The following is a 21,740-nucleotide window of genomic DNA, read 5'->3' as shown; positions in this document are numbered from 1 at the left end:
TTCCACTTCCCCCAGCTTAAACATTTCATGCAGGATAAAACGGCGCCCATCAGATATGTTTGACTATAGATTTCATAGATTGACAAGGCCGTGTGCCACTAATAATTAATTTTTAAATATTTATCAACTAAAAAGTGAAACAGTAGGAATTGAAAAGTTTAAAAATAAAAGTGGAAAAAGATGAGTGATGAGAAGTGAGGAAGTGAGAAGTGACAAACAACAAGTGAGAAGAAGGAATTGGGAATGCCACTAAAAAGTACACAATAATTTTATTATTAATCGGGAATTGTAAACTGGGATTTGGGATTTGAGAAATGAAGTGTGAGATAGGAGAAGCGAGAAGAAAGAATGAGAATTGACAAGTGAGAAGCCTTACGCAAGCAGTAAGAAGTGCGAAATAAGATGTGATTAGTGAAAAGCAAGAAGCAAGTAATAGAATGTGAGGAGTAATAAGCGAGATACTTTGTGTGAGAAATGCGAAGTGAAAAAGCAAGAAGAGTAATATGAGAATTGATAAATGGGATGTGAGAAGTTAGAAATAAAACGTGAGAGGTGCAATGTGCGAAGCAAGAAGTGAAATTGGAGAATAGAGAAAGGAAACGCGAGAAGAGTGACGAAGGGGGAGAAGTACATAGTGTGGAGTTTTTTCAGCATAGATTTTTGGGATCTAAGAAATCTCTGGAGAAAGCAAAGATCTTCACGCGTTATGAAAGATCAATCAAACTGTTTAAAATATGGAACATGCCCTTTTGGATGTGTAGAATAGAATGAGGCATCATAAGAAGTTTTCGGTCATCTAAGAAATACCCGGAGTTAGGCCTAGAGAACTGCACGCGTAACTAAAGTTCAAATCTGTCTTAAATATGGCACATGCCTTTTGGGTGTCAATGGAATGTATGTGAAAAAATTGACCATCGAATTTCGAATTTTTCCTGTGCACAAACAACCCCCACCCCATCCTGGGAAATTTTCGTGTCTAGAAATAGTCAAACTTGAGTTGAAATCAAATATCTTGGCAAATGGATTGCGAGTGGGTTCGAGTCCCATCGAAGGGAAAGTGGTTACCTCCAATACATTTTTCAATCAATATCTTCCAAAAGATAATTCTATGCATCACAAAGGGTTACGCATGCAGATCTAAAGGCCTTATTCCAGGAATAACTTGGACAGTCAAGAGCTGATACTGTGAACACATTCTGTTCTATGTATCACAAAGGGCATGTACCATATTTGAAACAATCCAATTGATCTATGGCTACGCATGTAGATCTGAAGCCTTATTCCAGGGATTTCTTGGACGGCAAGGAACCCATACTGTGAACACATTCTGTTCTACACGTATTACAAGGGGGATATCAATGTCCCACTGGGACATTGCCGCCTCGCAGCTTAGTGGCCATTAAGCACTTCCACAGTTATTAACTGCAAGGATTCTAAGCCAAGTTACCATTTCTGCATTCGTATATCATGAGGCTAACACGATGATACTTTTATGCCCAGGGAAGAGATAATTTCCAATCCTAAAAAATTGGCTAGACCGGCACCGGGAATCGAACCCAGCCACCCGTCAGCATGGTCTTGCTTTGTAGCCGTGCATCTTACCGCACGACTAAGGAGGGTCCTCAACAAAGGGCATATACTATATTCGAAACAGTCCGATAGATAATTGGTTACTCATTAGAGTGGGGCGTGATGGTCATTTTTTCAAATCAATGGTTTTTCGAAGCTATTCTGGGTCCTGAACAACTATGCAGAATTTGGGACCGATTGGTTGCTTCCTCGCTTTCCGCATCGCGTTTGAAGTTTGTATGGAAATTAGTATGAGAGAACGTATACTTTTGCATTTTTACTACTAGAGGTTTCAGTTCATCGTAAACCAAGTGGCACATTGCGTTAAAGTATAACCCAAAGGATGCCGAAACACTTTGCTGAAGAAGGCACGTTGCTGGAACGTCCACGAAAAAAGTAATAACGCTTCGAAGATTGAGTGCTCAAACCATATGCAAAAAATCGTTTATTCTGCCAGCACTGCCGAACTACATAGGCCATTAATTTAACTGAGTGTTATTTCAAAATAATTGATCTTATAGGGCTTTAGAGCTAATGGGAGCTATCCGGAATCATTTCACAAAGAAAAAAATCCGATAAAAAGGAAGATGGGGTTTACCCTTCGATATCCATAGGTCGTCCGGTAGTGCTGGCAGAAACATTGATTTCTTGCATATGGTTTGAACAATTAATTTTCGAAACGTAATAACATTTTTTGTAGACCTTCCAGCTACGTACCTTCTTCGGCAAAGTCTTTCAGCATCTTCCAGACTATATGCTAACGTATTGAATCACGTGATTGATGATAAATTGAAGCCGCTAATAGCAAAAATGTAAAAAAGTACGTTTTCCCATACTAATCTCCATGTAAATTTAAAACGCGATGCGGCATGCGAGGTTGCAACCAATCGAGCCCATATTTTGCACAGCGGATTGGGGTCCCAAAACGATTCAGAAAAACCTTGATCTCACTTGATCGGACGAAGTTTGAGTTTTTCCATACAACTGCGCCCCACTCTATTACTCATATAGACCTTAAGACTTTACTGTAGGAATTTCTTGGATACCTGATACATGTACCGTGAATAGAAAATAGTGATTTGGCTCCGTAATGCTCAGGGTACGTGCGCCCACCAAATAAATTACAGAATAAACATATCTTGTATGTACACATCAACTTGTTACACGACCATTAAATTTAGCAAACAAATAATTAATTAACTTGTCATAAGACAAGTTGGTACAATCCCATTTAATTCCACCACTTAATTGTACATTTTTTAACATTGATTAACATTTTATCAGCTTTCATTTGAGTGGAAACGAGAATAGGACTTAATTGATATTTGATTCTTCTGTCAGTTTCATCGCTGTTTGTTTACAACTTTTTGGCTGGGGCGTTTCAACCCGTATGGTTTGAGTTTGCACGAAAATGCAGCACTTCAAAATAAAATCGTTTTCTCGGAATATAATGGGTTTTCGTCCAAATTTTTATTCCGTATTATAGATGGTAAGTTAAATTAGTACACTTGTCATACGACGAGTTTATACAATCCCATTGAATTCCACCACTTAATATTCAAGACTGCGAACAACGTTAAGTAAACCCAGAGTTCATCACTATTTCTAAACTTCAGTAACCGATTGTATAAACTCGTCTTATGACAAGTGAAGACATTCCACTAAAAAGCTCAAAATAATTTTCTTATTAAATTAGTAGTTAACACATTGAAAGCACAGACATTCGATTTTTATTATCGTTCAATTCGAAGAATTGCTTAGGGGCGCATATTGCCCGTCCCCCTAAAAGCGAAACAATAATAAATTGTCCTCAAAAACTTATTTCACAGTTTTATTTTCAAATCGTGCTGAGACACCCTAAAGACAAAAAGGTGAAGGTGGATTGAATACCCGAAACAAAACTTTTAAACTATTGTGGTACAATAAAAGATTTAATATACTGTAGTAGTATTGGAGGCGTATTTTTAAATTAACGATTATTAGTGGTTTGTTTCACGCCCACTAGATTCCGTCTTTTGCTCCGAGTGTCCTGAGCCGATTTAAACAAAACTGACTGAGCAAAAGCTGTTTCAAGTTTGTATGAAAGCTAGTTTGAGAAACTAAACCTTTTATTACACTGACACTACAGTGCCACCCGTCAAACGCCGGCGAAAAGGGAACCCACATAGCTAAAAGCCACATTTCAGAGTCCTCATTGAACGAAAACGGTACCTTAAGAAAGATCCATTAATTATGTAACCCAAAAATTAAGCATTTTATACCCCGCTCTCCTCCCATGTCACACATTTTGTATGAAGCATCTGGAAGTTCTGTATGGATCGTCAAACTTCGGCCGAACCAGCCTCCCTCTCTAAACCATACGTTATTTATGGATGTTCCCTTAAGCTGAAATGAAATGAAGACAAAGTTAACGGAAATCCCAATCAATGGCAAGGATTAACGTCTTTACTAAACGTCTCCAAAGACAAAGTATCTCGAAGACGAAGTTACAACTAAGCTGTAGCAAGTAATAAGTAATATTCAAGACTGCAAACAACGTTAAGTAAACCCAGAGTTCATCACTATTTCTAAACTTCAGTAACCGATTTGATGCTTCGTGTCGTTGAATGTTCACATTGTAACTATAAACTCGTGTACTGCCTTGACCAGTCAACCACAGCCAATAATTAATTACATTGTTGACTAGCGCTGATTATTTTTTAAACATCCTACATTCACCCACAATAGCAAATCCACGCTGACCCACCCACGGCCAGTAGGGATTCAAATCCATCCCGCAACCCGCACCGCTCGTTGTTGGTCAAGCACTTGTCACCCGAGCCATGGATTAGACATCCTGCACCTTCATCGCCCTGGATACGGTGAATTGTCCATCGTTTCTGCATGTTTAACTTGCAAACCAAATGAGCCGGAACTAAAGCTTGTGGGTGGGGGTGTGGCGCGGCATGAGGACGATGACAACGGCGACACTGTTGTAGATTTTGTTAGGTCAGCTAAGGGATGCGTTCAACCAACTTGAACAAAACCCATGCAAGCGGGCCAGGTTGACCGCATATTGTTATTAATTACAACAACATTGTTGAGGCGAGGACACACTGCTGAACCAGTATGTACAACCGATGTACGCTAGGGTGCGCCTTAAAGGCATTCTTGATTACAAATTGATTTCAATTGAAAGTTCACATTTTTTGCATTTGTAAACCAGCTTCATCGGTTACAGCGTTCCGTAGTTATGGATTTTTGTATTTTTGAAAAAAAAAACTTATTAAAAAAGAATATCTTCGAAGAATATCTTAACTGGCTGTTCAGATACACAAGTGAGAACATATTTTGATAAAATTCATAATTTTATCTAAGCTGACTGAAAGACTAACACATTTTGCCTGAAGTTGTGGCCTGAAGGGTGGCGGTCCATACAAAATGTTCAGATACAAAAAGTGCTATACGTAACTAGTGAATCTGAACCGTCTAAGACGAATTAAGTACTGTCCATTTAATTCCACCAGTTAATTTTCGTTAATAACGAAAATTAACTGGTGGAATTAAATGGACAGTACTTAATTCGTCTTAGACGGTTTAATACATTCCACTAAAAGAGCTTAATATATTTTTTAGTGAATCTGCCCTAAGTAGGAGTAATAAATTTAGGTTTTTATAGAGCGTAGCGTCTTTATAGATTGTTCAAAGATCGTGAAATTACAAAAAAAATGCAACCTTCTGATATTCTGAAAGATTTAAAGAAAAGTCGCACCCTACTACACACACCACAGTTTCCAACAGCAGTGTTCTAGGAGTGTGTTGTTGGTTCTAGCCAACAGTCCGGCCAGGCAACTTGAGAAATTGGTCATGTGGAAAGCCGCAAAAGGACGCGCTCTCCGGATGGATGAATCGCGCTTTTCGTGTTCCGTTCGACCGATGACCGTGAGGATGCCAGGCCAGGAATCCTGTATTTCAGCTTGAACAACGGGCGACGGAAGTTTTAATCGATTGGCATTTTGTTCGTTCGTTGGCTGCTTTTTTTATTTGGGTGGGAAACACATTATTTTACGCTTAACCTATAAAGGCCAATCGGAGATAATTTTACGCTCATTTCCGATGGCGGCAACTGTGTAACGATTGAGCAAAACCAAAATGGCAATAATCGCAAAAACCCAACGCTATGATAGAAGGCAAGACAAGAAAATGAAATAACACTTCCCCAGCGTACGTAACCTTGGCACCAAAAAGCACAAAAGTGCATTAAATTACCTTACCAGCAGACACTCGTTCACGCTATTTTTTTTCTCAGCCAGATAGTCGGACACATCATGACTCAGAAACTGCGTAATGGAGCCGGATAAAAAAAAACTTCAACTCCATCGTAACTCTACCGGTGATACTTTTGTACAGTAATGCTCTGTCTGCTTCGGCTCGAAGCAACACATCATGACATCAAAAACATTAAGTAATTATTCACCAAAACAATTCCGCCGGCCTGATGTCGGCTTAATTTTTCCTCCTCTCGGTTACACCTTTGCCACTATTATGACACGGAGCCGGAATGTGAATTACCTTTCATTAAATTTATATTCATTTGGGAAATTCAGCTCGAAACATGAGTGCTTGAACCGCGTGGGTAGTAAATCAATTGTTGTAATGATTTTTTGAGAATTTCAATTTAATCGTTCGGAAACATAACGCACGTAAGGCGTAATGGTAATTATGTATTTTTCGGGCAACCGAACACCAAACTGAATTCCAGATCGCAGACATTGGCCTATGTGTGATTCAATGTATCTGCTGCGTCGAAAAATAATGTTTAGATGTCAATAATCTCAATTACTCCAAACAGAATTTTGACATCTTCTTGGTGACTGTACAAACATTCCTATACACCTGATGCAATGCGAATTCAACGATTTATTTCACGTTTTGTAAGTTCGACGCAAAATATTTGAAAAAATTGCGTGACGTTTATTAAATTGATGTTATTTCAAAATTTTCATAGAATATTATATGCAGTTTAATTTGCTTATAATTTCTGGAACAGTTTATATGCGTAATTTGGTCGAGCGGAGATGAATGTGCGGGACAAGGGGTAACTCGAATTCGACATACATCACGTTTTCCCATTATTAATATATTTGTATTCACGTGTGAACGAAATGTAATCCAGCACAAAATCAAAACCCTTTCACAGCACTCGAAGCTATATCACATTGAAAGCTATTTATAGACACGATGGAAGATAAACATTCCAACTGAACGCACGTACGTACGTACGTCATATTCTTATAAGATGGAGTGTCGTCTGAGCCCTTAAGATGCAGGAATTTCTTCAAGTAAGCAGTAAAATTGACGCTGCAGCTATTAACTGCTGCGAAATATTATCTTGCACGGAATAAGCACAGACACCGAGAAGTAGTCAAATGACTATAGGTTAAGATTCACGTCACTAAATGAATGAACCGAGAAGTACAACATTGTACCAGCTGTTATCAGACGTTTTTATATAGCACTATTTAATTGCACTACAGATGGATTTGCGTTTAGACTTCAAGGCTTGTTAAGAAAATTATTTTGAGCTTTTTAGTGAAATGTCTTCACTTGTCATAAGACGAGTTTGTACAGTCTAATTTAATTCCACCAATTAATTGTACATTGACAGATACGTATTTCGACCTCAACAGTAAGGTCGAGTCGAGTCAAGTACGGGACACTGAAGACGACCTTACTGTTGAGGTCGAAATACGTATCTGTCAAGGTACAATTAAGTGGTGGAATTAAATGGGACTGTACAAACTCGTCTTATGACAAGTTCAAGACTTGGTTTTGTTGAATCTTATAATTTCAGTTTAACGATAAAATACCGGAGGACTGCTCTTGCGGTGGATTGTGCTTAAATACAAGTGCGTTCGGGTGTGTATCCAACAACGACGCGTAGGATGTCTTCGGCTAAAATATTTCTGATTTTAAATGATCACCCTTTGAGGATATTCCGAGCAAAAGCCAGTATGTTGCCAGAGAATACCCATTCGCTGAGTTGCTGCAATATGTTCACTGTTCAGGTCCGATCGAACGTCTTGGTCAATCATGATGTGGTCTTCAATGTCAAGGTGGATGGGGAAGGAACAACACTTTCCACGGAGAGTGTTTCCTTTTCCCCGCAGTTTAACGGAGTTGACGGAGACTCATAGTGTTAATATACCAATCAAATACGCTAAACGAACTGATCCAACCTTTAATATAGTAATCCTCAACATAATCTCTCGAAATAATAGATAATATTCAAATAGTGATAAGACAATAGCACCGGTCGTTCGAATTTCTGTTCTAGTTCTCTATGTGCACTGAAAAAGTATGTTCTTACATGGGACATGACTGTCTTAATTGGTCTTTGGCGCGTTGAAGGTGGTGGTCATACGCCGGCATATCCAGTCGCCGGCATCGTTCCATCATCGTGGCCTCCGGGAGGTGTTAGGGGAGGCGTGGTCAGGTGACCATTATTAGGACTTGGTTGCTCCCAATAAGGACGGAAGACACTTTCAACTTGAATACGGGCAAAATTGACAAACTGACGGAGGTCATATAGAAAGCGATGACCGAATGGCCGTTGAAGAAGACAGGTGACAGAAGACATTATTCAGCAGTACCAGGGTACGGGTATCGGACCTTGGATCGCCCTAGGCCGATCGGTGCACGTTCATGGCTCCCAAGAGAAGTAAAGCAGAGAGTGGAGCGTCGATAATACAACACGCTTTGTTTCTGACGCCTGGTAGCGGGTCGTGAGGTAGGTAGGAGGAATTCCTCCAAGAATTCCTTCCGAAATTCCTCCTGGAATTTGTCGGAAATTCCTCCAGGAATTCCTCCGGAATTTCCAGCAATACCTGGAGGAATTCCCGGAGGAACTTCCGGAAGAATTTCCGGAGGAACTTCCGGAAGAATTCCCGGAGGAAATTCTGGAAGAATTCCCGGAGGAACTTTCGGAAGAATTCCAGAGCAACTTCCGAAGGAATTCCTGGAGGAACTTCCGAAGGAATGCCTGGCGGAACTTCCGAAGGAACTTCTGAAGGAATTCCTAGAGGAGCTTCCGAAGAAATTCCTAGAGGAACTTCCGAAGGAATTCCTGGACGAACTTCCGAAGGAATTCCTGGACGAACTTCCGAAGGAATTCCTGGACGAACTTCCGAAGGAATTTATTGGAAGAACTTCCAAAGGAATTCCTGGACGAACTTCGGAAAGAATTCCTGGAGGAACTTCCGAAGGAATTCCTGGAGGAACTTCCGAAGGAATTCCTGGAGGAACTTTCGAAGGAATTCCTGGAGAAACTTCCGAAGGAATTCCTAGAGGAACTTCCGAAGGAATTCCTGGAGGAACTTCCGAAGGAATTTATTGGAAGAACTTCCAAAGGAATTCCTGGGCGAACTTCGGAAAGAATTCCTGGAGGAACTTCCGAAGAAATTCCTGGAGGAACTTTCGAAGGAATTCCTGGAGAAATTTCCGAAGGAATTCCTAGAGGAACTTCCGAAGGAATTCCTAGAGGAACTTCCGAAGGAATTCCTGGAGGAACTTCCGAAGGAATTCCTGGAGGAACTTCCGAAGGAATTCCTGGAGGAACTTCCGAAAGAATCCCTGGAGGAACTTCCGAAAGAAATCCTGGAGGAACTTCCGAAAGAAATCCTGGAGGAACTTCCGAAGGAATTCTCGGAGAAGCTTCTGAAGGAATTCCTGGAGAAACTTCTGAAGGAATTCCTAAAGGAACTTTCGAAGACAATTCCTGGAGGAACTTCCGGAGGAATTGCTGGAGGAACTTCCGAACGAATCCCTGGAGACACTTCCGAAGGAATTTCTGGAGGAACTTACTTTATTTTTCTTCTTAGTCTTACTTTGTCTTATTTGTCTTACTTACACTAGCACCACTGTTATCACCCAAATCCTTTCCACAGCTTGTTTGGAAACCTTGTACAGAAATCCTCTCGCGATATTTTCTAATGTTGTTCTAGAAACGGCTCATGTTTTCATTTTCCAAAACCAGCTGGAGTTTGTTTATTTTGATTGCCTTATTTCGTGATTGGTCGGCGCTGCTGCTGTTCTCTCGCCGAACCACTGCATGAGTGATATATTTCTTCCGCATTGTTGCCAATTCCTTTTGTTCTCCGTTTACGGCAAATTCTCAAGCAAGTGTAAACTGCATAATGATGAAATAATTTTGGCGACACTGACAGCGTCAGTCTGGCGCTCTGAATTGGGCAATTTTCTCTCTCAGAGAGTGCTACCACGTGCTTTTTTAACGGAAAACCCTTCCCTCAGACCTTAATAGCTCAACTGTACCTAGCTCCGGAAATCCGGAGATATTCTGTGAACCTCCTGTAAGCCGATATTTCAGCAATTGTTAATTAACAACTCGAGGATTGACAAGTTATGTGCTTGATCTGCGAAGAAAGAGTGGAGGTCGGATTAGATTCCGACAGACTATCTTAATCCGAATTAGGTGAGAGTAGAGGCAATGTGATCGACGTATTGATAGAGCTGTGGTGGTCCAAGGGGAAAATTTTATCTTGAGCTGGTATAGCGTTCAGAGCTGAACTAGGAGTAGACTGCTGGACATGGTAGGGCTTATTGCCCGGGGTGCATATGACGTTGGATAGGCATCCGTAACAAAAATGAATCGAGGTGCCCAGAAAGGCTGGAGGAATTGGCAGCTTCCAGTCTGCCGACAGTAGTCGGGATGTGATAGAACAGTTGGGATGAAACGAAGGTACTTGCAAACTTGTATCCCACGTCGTCCGTCGGGGAAGCGCGAAGCATCCCGACAACACCGGGGAATCAGCTACATCATACCTGTCACGGTCTACCCGGACATTTCGGTTGGATACGGCTGTATATAAGAGCGAAGCCCTAGTCGAATGTACGGGCTAGGATGTTGAGTTGCACATTTGCTTGAAACAAGTTCAAGAAGTCCATTCCATTCAGCAAAGATGTTCTTCCTGGGGTCGAAGAAGAAAAATAGTCGGGACGGATTCCTTTCTCATCATTGAATAAATAAATTCGAGGTTGATTGTAATCAGCAGACATGATGTTATCGTCTCTAATAGACGATAGTGATGTGCTCATCCACCAAGTCAGCACTTTGGCTGTCCGGAGGAGCATAGATTGCGCACAACTGAAAACGAGTACGCCCGATGTTGACTTAGCATTACTCATCTGATTCGGCCTACTCTCGTGACGCACAATGCGTGAACTGCAATGTCGATCTACTACACCAGCGGTTCTCAACCTTTTTCTTGAGATGTACCCCTCAAAACTTTCGCTTTAATTGGGGTACCCCCTCTTGAAAATAGGCTTCCAAGCCATTGAAAGAATAATTCCGAGCCCTTGAATGGGGCCCTCCTTAGCCGTGCGGTAAGACGCGCGGCTACAAAGCAAGACCATGCTGAGGGTGGCTGGGTTCGATTCCCGGTGCCGGTCTAGGCAATTTTCGGATTGGAAATTGTCTCGACTTCCCTGGGCATAAAAAGTATCATCGTGTTAGCCTCATGATATACGAATGCAAAAATGGTAACTTGGCTTAGAAACCTCGCAGTTAATAACTGTGGAAGTGCTTAATGAACACTAAGCTGCGAGGCGGCTCTGTCCCCCAGTGTGGGGATGTAATGCCAATAAGAAGAAGAAGAAGAATGGTGGCCTTCGAGATACTTAAAAGGAGGCTTCCTTTGCATCTTAAAGGACGCGTCTGAGCCACTTGAAAGTATGCTTCCAAGCCTCTTGAAAGAAGAATTCTGAGTTTCTTGAAGGGAGGCTTCCGAGCCTTTTGAAAGGAGGCTTCCGTTTCATTTGAAGGTAGGTTTTCGAACCTCCTAAAAGGAGCCTTCCGAGCTTTTTGCTAGTAGGCTTCCTGTACCTTAGGAGATTGAGCCTCTTGAAAGGAGCTTCTCGATCTCTTGAAAGTAGGCTTCCTCACTTCTTGATAAGGCTTTTGAGCCTCTCGAATGGCGGCTTTCAAACCCCTTAAAAGGAGGCTTCTTTTGCATCTTAAAAGGGCGCTTCTTAGCCTCTTGAAAGTAAACTTTCAAGCCTTTTGAACGAAGAATTACAAGTTTCTTGAAGGGAGGCCTCAAGGAGCCTTCCGGGCTTTTTGAAAGAAGGCATCCGGCTTTCTTAAAATGAGGCTTTCGATCCTCTTGAATGTAGGCTTCCGGGCCTCTTGAAACGAGGGTTCCGAGTCTCTTGAAAAGAGGCTTCCGGGCGTTTTGAAAGTAGACTTCCGAGCCTCTTGAAAGGAGCTTTCCGAGCCATTTGAAAAGAACCTTCCAAGCCTCTTGAAAGGAACTTTCCGAGCCATTTGAAAATAACCTTCCAAGCCTTTTGAAAGTAGGCTTCCAAGCCTTGATGCTTTCCGAGTCTTTTTTAAAGAACCTTCCGAGCCTCTTGAAAGAAGGCTTCCGAACTTTTTGTAAGAAGGCTTCCGACTTTCTTGAAAGGAGCCTTCCGAGCTTTTTGAAATAAGGCTTGTGTGACCCTATTAAAACGAAGCTTCCTGACCTCTTGGAAGAAGACTTCTGAGCTTCTGGAAAGTAGGCTTCCGAGCATCTTGGAAGAAGGCTTCCGAGCCTCTTGAAAGTAGGCTTCCGAGGCTCTTGATAGGAGCTTTCCGAGCCTTTTGAAAAGAACATTCCGAGCCTCTTGAAAGGAGCTTCCGAATCTTTTGAAAAGAACCTTCCGAGTTTATTGAAACAAGGCTTCCAAGCTTTTTTTAAGACTTCCGACTTTCTTGAAAGGAGTCTTCTCTGAGAAAAGCCTTCATGCCTCTCAAACGGAGGCTTCCGAACCTTTAGATTCTAGATATCAGTTCAAAAGCATATTCCTAACATATTATTCAACATTTTGTTTAGATCAGGTAGATTGCATTGAAGATTTTTAAAATTTGCTCATTCGACGTTTTGTCCGTTTGATCTTTTGTTCCACAGCCCTTCATACGATGTGGTGGTTGAGCAGGCCAGGATTCAATTGGCTTTGATTTACTGATCGCCATGCATATTATGCACAATACAATGTTTTGAAATAAAAAATACACAATTATCAAAACTTCATCAATAAGCCTCGAGTAATTTAATACGATCGCCATTACGCATTTTTGTCCGAGGTACCCCCTAGAGCCAGCGAAGGTACCCCCAGGGGTGCATGTACGCCAGGTTGAGAACCGCTGTACTAAACCATCAAAACAGCGCTTACCGAAATCCGTACACATAGACTCTTCCATATTTGTATTAGCCTCTAGAAAATACAATTCTAATTCAAATAACACACTCAGAGATCGCTCTAGGGTGTAAAATGCAGTCTATTTTCGATATGCAACACCGGAATGATTGTTGGGCGAGGGAAGCAAGTGCTCGACTATGTTGAGGGATTAATAATTATTTGCGAGTATCTTAGGGGAAATGATACACGGTTTAAAAATTTGTTTTGTTTGTTTGTAATTCGAATTAGTGGAAGTAAAAAATAGACAACACATTTTTAAACCGTATGTTGAGGGGATTTGCAGCCTCCTTACTAGGTTAGCAAGCACGCATCCCGGAGATATTACATTTTTAACATAATTTAAAAACTAAGTAGTTTGCCTAGCAATGATGATTTCGTCATCATTTAGGCCGATGACATACTCACGCGTGTGCGTTCGGCATCGTTCGACGCGTCAGTATGTCATCGCCCTTAGGGAGACAGAAAGCGAGGGCAATACATTCTGTAGCTCCAGTCGTAGCGTCAACGGTTTTCATTTTTTCAGCGGAATCCGATTGTTTTTAGATTGGTAGTTCTCGAGGTTACGAAAAACCAGTTATTCAGGCAAATTTGTTGGATCTAGTGCAATTTCCTTCAGCAAGGGGTCTAGTCCAATTTTGGAGGAAACGAAACATAACGTGCTGATATTATCCTCTTTTGCAAAAAGCTTCACAACACGCGGATCCTATCCTAGAGCTAGATTAAACTTAACTAACCATAGCAATAGTACAGACCGCATCATTGATTGCACCCGGTCTTATTTTTGCTAAGTCCAACCAAAACCTCTTCTGTATTTTCGTTGAATATTGGAGCCTCCTATTCGACATTTTTCATAAACAGTACTCTGTCCCACATTAATAGTAAAAACCAGATTAATCCACCTAGCGTTGGTGATGCCTTTCTCGCATTTAGTTAGGACACCAACCTTATATGGGGTTTATATGGTCCGATGTACCATTTTCATCATAACTATCAAATTCAATAGTGATCAACAAGGCTTTGTCCCCTGTCGAATAAAACTTGTTGGTAGAAAATCGGTTAAGGATTACTATACGAAAAGTTGTCTAATGTTTTTTTATAGTTTTTGTGCACACACATACACACACACATACACACATACATACACACGGACAGACAGACATGTGCTCAGTTTGTCGAGCTGAGTCGATTGGTATATAACACTATGGGTCTCAGAGGCTTCTATAAAAAGTTCGTTTTCGGAGTGAAATGATAGCCTTTCGGTACAACTTCGTTGTACGAGAAAGGCAAAAACTTATTATATATAAGATAACTTTTTTCTGTTGCACCTATCTGTACCAAACTTTTATGAGGATTCAGGGGTTGAATTACCGATGTTTAACAAAGTTTGGCAAGCCTACTTCGTTTACAATGTTATGAAAAATCATATGTGAACATGTACATTTTATGGAAGATAATGATTTGAGAAATGTATTGGAGGTATGTAACCACTTTCCCTTCAATGGGACACAAACCCACAACCCTACAGTACGCTAGACTGGTTCTTTAACCAACTAAGCTACGAAGGACCTCCGTCGGCCTTCACAACCTAGTAGCTACTGAATGAGCTCGAGATTCCCAAATTGGACGCATAGTCAAATCACTCGCAATCCATTTGCCAAGCCAACACTTCCACATGTGTATAGTACACGCTCACATTAGAGCAGCGTGAGTATTTAGAATGTCTGGCGGCTACACACATTCTTCATCAAAATAAATAAAAAAAATAATAAAAAAATGTTTTTATACACGAACACATTGAAGTAAAGATACGATGCAGCTTTAACGTAAAGATACGATGCATAAAATTGTGTATATAAACTATAAACAACGGAATTCGGTTGTTTATATTTTTGTGATGCCCGTAGGAATTACTTCCAGTTTTGAACAACAACAAAACACAGCAGCATTTTTAAACACTTATTTTATTAAATTTGATATTAATTATATTACACATAAGTTTTTTTTTGCTTGTTTCCCAAACTAGTAATTGGCTATCTGGTAGAGTTTTGTTCCAGCGGTTAATACCGAAACTTTTGATATCGACGGAGCGGTAACACAAGTTTTAGTTTTGTTGACGACTTAGATTATTAATTTTATTGATGCTTACGAGTGATAAGCGTTAAATTCCCAGGTAACCAGTAAGCATTATATAAAGCATTTAAGTGGCATTTACTGCATTAAAAACATTAAATGCCAATAAGCCCTATAGTCGCCTTTAATGCTATTTTAATGCAGGTTTTGGCCCAATATATGGCTCCTCAAATGCTTAATCCTACTTCAATCGCTTCGATAAGCGAAAACACTTCACTCAAATCGGAGGTTTGGTGTAAAAACCTAAAATTAAGTAAATTTTCGATGGAATTAAGTCAAATTTACTTAATATTAAGTAAAATATACTTAATTTTGAATAGAAACTAACCAAAAGTTAGGAAAATTTTACTTAACTTTTGTAAACATGAGATTATTTAACGTTGGATTCCCACACTTTACTGCCATTGTTGAGTGTTTTTATGACAACGGCCGGACTGCGTTACGTAATTAATTGATCTTCCCTAATGGTCTAATGGTGAAATGAATATTTTCATTTGCAAAAGAATCACTCGGTGGCCAAGGTGATCCATACACAATTCATGCTCAAAATGTCGGGCAATAATCCGGTGAAAATAGCTCTTGATAGGGATCCGCAGGGGACAAGAAGGCGAGATGCGCAGAGCAGAGAGCAAGGCGGATCGATTTGAGGTCCCTCCGTGGACTACAAAGTTGGCGACGTGCAACTACAGACCGAGCTGAATGCAGATGAATTTTATGTATTGCAAAGACCTTAGTTTGAATAAATCAAATGAAATAAATTCCGATGTTAGAATACCAAATGGTGTTATGCGATGTGATTAATTATTTTTTGTTTTATTTCATGGATGTTCCGGAATTGTCGGAAGGCCACGACATGTATAAGCCACAACATCAAGTGCATCTGAATAATCTTGGTGCTCGACGATAAAATTTAGAAGTTTTCATTTTTTGGGATCCTCCGGATTTCCCAGAGGACCGCACGGTGGTTAGAGGTGTGCGCCGTCGCCGCCGAAAGTTTGACTGAAGTTTGACGTTTGACCGAAAATGCTGCTTGGACGGACGTAGTGACATAAGGTCGAAAACGGTTTGGCCAAAAATGTCATTTAGCTGACGGATGAAGATCATACGGTCGAACTGATAATTTGACCAAAAAAATGTAGTTCAAAAATGGCGTTTGGCCGAACGGGTCGACGGTTTTCGCCATATAATCCGATCAGCCAAATTGCCCTTCCTGCTAAACCACCGCTTCGGTCAAAGGGATCCTGTTAGAGCATATGGCTTTTTCAGCCAAATGTCTAGTTTGGTCGTACCGTCAAACCGTTTTCCACATAATAACCGAATCGAACAAATGGAATTCAGCTAGGTAGCTTTCGGCTTAACGTATTATTCGGCCAAGTGATATTCGGTATGACTTTCCACCGAATGACTTTCAACCAAACGACCCTTCGTCTTTTGAAAAAGAATTTTCGTAAAATTTCCGAAGAATTACTAATGGACAACATAAAAAATTTCACGTTTAAATTCAAAGGAACTCCGAAAAAAATCCAGTTGAAATTCCGTTGGAAACAATTTTTGTGAAACTTAAAAAAATCACAAAGAAATTCTGTTTAGTGGAAACTCCGGAAAATTCTCGACGAGAAAAAAAATCGAAGCATGCATGCCCGGTGGTACAGGCAAACTTCTAAACAATTTCCCGTGAAAATTTCAATGAAATTCCGGTGAAAACTTTAGAGCACTTCCTGTTGAAAATTCGAAAAACTTGAAAGAATCTCCTAGTACAGTTCATTAGATTTTTCCGGCGAGATAAAAAGATTCTCCTGTTAATGTCTTCAAAATACCCTAAAAAAAACTTCACGTTACGTAATAAATAAATTGCCAAGCCTTCGCTGGCCAAAACTATGACAAACGCCGCAGCTGACGATTTTCGGATCGGCAAACATGCTCTATCTGTCGAAGGTTTGTTAGGAAGTTTGTTTTAGCTATTTTCCAGTTGTTTTTCACTAACATCTTCAACTGCATCTTCTGGGTGGCAGCCTGCTACTTAGACACGGCTGACTGATACTTTGGCATAACAATGTTCATGTTATCCAGGTCTTGCTTAGACCTTTCGGCCCATGTCGCGTATTGATAAGGCCACTTTGTTCTTGGTCTCCATCTTCAGGTTTTGCTACACTTTACGGTCGCACTGCACCGTCGAACGGACAGAACCAAGCTTCCGTTCGTCGTTTTTCGCAAACTGTTGTGCCAAGCTTGACTGTTTTTGCCATGACAGGTGCTAGTTGCCAGACTATGCCGTCATTTGTTTCTGTACACAAAACAGTATATACGATTTGCGATATTTAGGTGAATCTAACATCCGTCCTCCGTCTAACCGCATGAAAAACCGCTAAAATCAGTCCATTTTTCCTTAGGGTTTTCTAAAGAAGTTTTCAGAGATCCATTTTACAAAGCATTTTTCTTTTGTAATGTAAACGGTTTATGCAAGACATTTGGCATTTTCATAAATATGGATTTCTAACAATCTTTGGTAATGCACGAGAAAAGCACCAGCCCGCTGAATGAACTAGTCTAAGTTTTTCTTCCGTGGAATGGATTTTTGGGAAACGGAGTTCTTCTTCTTCTTCTGTATTCTGTATAGATGGCATTTTAAAAATTATGACATTTAGATTTAGGGGATTCACTTTCCGGGATAGGACAGATTATTAGACATCGGTCTTCTAGCCCAGCATCACCATACTAAATCGCTGTTAATCAACAAGTACGTGTTATCTCCATGAAAAAAGGAGCAGAATGTGCCCGACTTGCAGTCAACGGCGGTAATGTTTTTGAATAAGAAACTCTTACAGAACGAAAACCCTGCGATTCATTATCACCGACAATAAAATATTATTGAATTTGATAAAACTTCGACGTAGCCCAACTGACTTTTGCCGTCACCAGTCAAGCAGCCAGCTGCTTGTTGTGGGTCTTACCAAACTCGTTTAAACCAGTTACATGCCTCGCTCGCGGCCCGGCCGCTTTGGTATTCCATTGACTCGATGCGGCGCAACTGAAACGTCCGCAAAAAGCTGCCTCCAATCTGAGTCATGTGTCACGTTTGTGTGCTCTCCACGACCGACGCCTAGCCTATGAGGCCAGGTAGGACCGTTCGCCGCTTCGCACATCTGCGCGCGATCATCATCGGTGGTGGTGTGTGCGAGAGCGACTGACTAGCAGCCGCCCAAGAGAGGTCACACGTAATTGACCAATAATTAATGAGCTGTCGAGTGGAAGGAAACTAGATGAAGCCGCGCAGCACACGGTGGGTATGCAGTTCAGTTATCAGCTCGCACGGAACGGGAAGAGAAAGTTTTGCCGTTGATAACGTGTGCCGTCGTTACACACACCAGTTAGGGGAAATTTATTGCGATATGATGTTGAGAGATAAATTTACACATGCCCGGCTAGCTCAGTCGGTAGAGCATGAGACTCTTAATCTCAGGGTCGTGGGTTCGAGCCCCACGTTGGGCGAGATATTTTTTCTCACATTTGTAGTAATTTTTCATTACATTAACGATTAGCGATATGTATTTTGTTATAAGACTTGTGAAGCTTCGGTGAAATAATACAAAATAACGTTTTTGATTCACAAAAATAAAATTTGCTGTGAACAGCATGATTAATATATGGGGATGTAGCTCAGATGGTAGAGCGCTCGCTTAGCATGTGAGAGGTACGGGGATCGATGCCCCGCATCTCCAAAATAGCTTTTTTCACTTTATTGTGCCATTCTGCTATTTGTCACCATCAGGGAAAACCCATCGTTGATTAATAAATAAAATAATGCAGGGCGAACCTATTCAGCAGCACAAAAAAGTTTTCCGTTTTTCCTTCACTTAGTAACTAACGATCTTTTTTATTGAGCGTTGCAATGGGAAAAAACAATCCAGTAAATTATTATAAATTCCAGCACGACAGAAACGCAAGCTGCTGACACTGGACTGTATCGGTATGTGTGGAGACGGCACCTCACCCTTGTATTTCCATACACGCGGACGACTATGCGTGCCTGATTCTCATTATGATTGGAACCTCCCTATCCCGGTTCGTACTGAGTCAGGCAACAAAGGTTGGCACCAAAAGGAAATGGATACAGTGTTAATGTAGTTGGACTTTTATTTTTCTAATGGGAATAAAATAGATGAGAATCCGTTACAGTAACGACCCGAACTGACCAACCCAAGATTGTCGCGATCAGATAGCAATGGCATTAATTCTAATTGGTATAGGTGTCAGTACTAATTTAAGTGATACAGATGTTTATTTGTGTTCCTGCAATAGCTACGTTTATGAAAGTTTCATCCAAACTAATACGAACGGTTGTGTAGAATGGCGAAGATTTACGTACCTGAAAAAGGAGAAAACAATATTAAATTAGTATTCTCGTGTAAAATAATTAAAGATAAATGCATATAAATTAATTGCTACATTTATCGTAATGTCGTTGGATGAATAATCTAAATCGATTGTGCATTTCATATAACTTATTGCGATAAAATCATAAAACTTATATAAACATAAATTCAAGACAAAATTTTCAAAACGACTTATCTGCTTTTGTAAACAAAGATTCAAACGACGATTTGATGAATCTGATAGCTCTCCCACGTAAACTAACACCATCAATAGGTAGATGAAGGCTTCCGCTACCTGTTGGTGGTGTTGGTTTGCGTGGGAGAGCTATCAGATTCGTCAAATCGTCGTTTGAATCTTTGTGTACGAAAGCAGATAAGTCGTTTTGAAAATTTTGTCTTGAATTAATGATTAAAAAAACTCAGCTGTGACTGAATTTGAATCCCACCCAGCAATGTTCAATCTAAAAGAAGACATCCACACTAGTTTAAGGATCTCATCAACATACTCTCCACAAACTTCTCAGAACCTCGGTCTTAACATAGCCAGATTGGGAGCCTTTGTTTCAATGTTCCACAAAATGAAGGAAAAAATATCCTCTTCCGCTTCCTACCACACTCCTTGAATTTTCATTAAGCAAACATACTCCGCCATAGAAGCTGTTGCTCGTGAATTCCATATTATGTTGCTCCAATCCAATCTGAAACGGAACGACACCGACCCGGAATGATATGTTCCAAGGTGATGAAAATATTTTCCTCGATTCCATTTCTCTTAGCAGCTTTAAACTTCAGCCAATGGCCAACTACGCCATCGTCGTGAAGACTGTCGGAACGACAAAGCCAGACGACCCATCAGACCGTATTTTTCTCCGTAGAAGCTCAAAGGTCAGCAACTTTTGCCTGCTCCGTGATTCCGACCAAACCATGTCTTGGTTTGTAATTCGAAGGACTAACTGCGACGGGGAACGTGGCAAAGTGGTGGAGATTTATAGCGCACAATGCTGCGAGTTTTCCCATTTCGTTCCGAGCTTTCTTGTTATGGAAAGGATTTTCCCGGACAAAGGACCCGAAAAGATTCAGAGTAATCACTACAGCTCGCTGCTCGAGCGTCCCCCTGGTGCCAAGTCAAGCAAACGGACAAATCAGTTCTTTCTCGTGTTGTTTCTTTTAGTTGCAATATTTTTATGAATCCCTCATGGTCGTTTCTACTTTGTCCTTACTGTTGGCAGCCTTCAATACTAAAATAAAACCACAACGGAAGAACAACTTGAAAGAAAAAGATTTAAGCATTTAATTAACACGAAAATTGGAAACTCCAATTGGGTTCCCGGGGGGATTCGAGATTAGATTTCCGCCCGGTTCCGGCGAAAAGGTTGGGTGCCTTGTAACCCGAGCGCATTTCGGCGGGACCCAAATTGAATGGATCGAAATCGAAGCTTTTCGAACAAAGAAGCGAATGTTGGTCGACATCAACGGCGATTGAGCTCGGCAACAAAGGCTCGTAAACTTGTAGCGTCCTTCACTCTTACGACGACGATTGTTGTTTCGCCAAACATGTTTCCCGAAAACGATAGCACATCTATCGAATTCTCAATCTCAGCGCTTTCGTGGGGCGATGTTCTCGTCTAGACACAGTTTTATTGTAATCTTATCAGACGGCATCCGAGCGACGGCCACAACCGTTCTGCCATATTGTTCGGCAGCATAATGCTTTCAGTGAAAAATGTCTCGATTTATGTGAACCGCAGCTGGAGTTCGTGCGATGACAACTTTCAATGAATTTCATTTGCATATAATAACTCTTGAGACGTCTTTATTGGGGCGCTCTGGGAGATATTTGGTCTTGCGAAATGACTAGGTCTTGATAGTTTGCTCGTGGTTATAAGAATGAAACAATTGTGTGGAATACATATTAGAAAAAAAAGACGCGTGTGGCATTGACGGGCTAAAGATTTAGTGTAACCGCCTGAAAAAAATGAAATCTTTAAACAAGTTTTTATTACCGACTACGACAGGATAATTATAGTTCGAATGAGTAAAATTGGAATGAAAACTAGTTTAAAACTTTTTTTTTAAGGTTGATGAATATTATATATGAAGGTTTGAGCCGGAGAGAAACCCTCAATGGTAGAATAATCAGCCAAATTATTACCTTATGAATGGTAAGTGGACCGAAATTATTTTACTAAAGGCTAACTGTTGGAACCGGTTCAAATCCTTAACCAGCTGTGATCTTTTGTCGCAAGAGGTAGAGCAGAGAGCTATTTTTGTATATAAGAACCAAATTTGTTAACACTCGAAGAATTTATCTGAATACAATTACAGTTTGGCCTGTTAATTAAATGCTACAGAGCGGAAGTTTCCATTCCGATAGTACTTATTCCGAACAAACTCAAAACAATATGTCGGGATCGAAGCCTCAAAAACGGT

General features: G+C 40.7%; 1 protein-coding gene and 1 non-coding gene across 9 annotated transcripts in view; one reads left to right on the top strand and one right to left on the bottom strand.

Annotated features, from left to right (window-relative positions):
* Positions 1-21,740, bottom strand: part of LOC134213552 (disintegrin and metalloproteinase domain-containing protein 10) — a 260,648-nt gene that overhangs the window by 153,875 nt on the left and 85,033 nt on the right. The window lies entirely within an intron of this gene.
* Positions 18,354-18,426, top strand: Trnak-cuu (transfer RNA lysine (anticodon CUU)). The gene has a single exon. It is a non-coding gene; the product is annotated as a tRNA-Lys (tRNA).

The sequence above is a fragment of the Armigeres subalbatus genome, chromosome 2 (assembly GCF_024139115.2).
Source record: "Armigeres subalbatus isolate Guangzhou_Male chromosome 2, GZ_Asu_2, whole genome shotgun sequence".
NCBI classification, from domain to species: domain Eukaryota; kingdom Metazoa; phylum Arthropoda; class Insecta; order Diptera; family Culicidae; genus Armigeres; species Armigeres subalbatus.
This window is presented reverse-complemented; position numbering and strand designations above follow the sequence as displayed.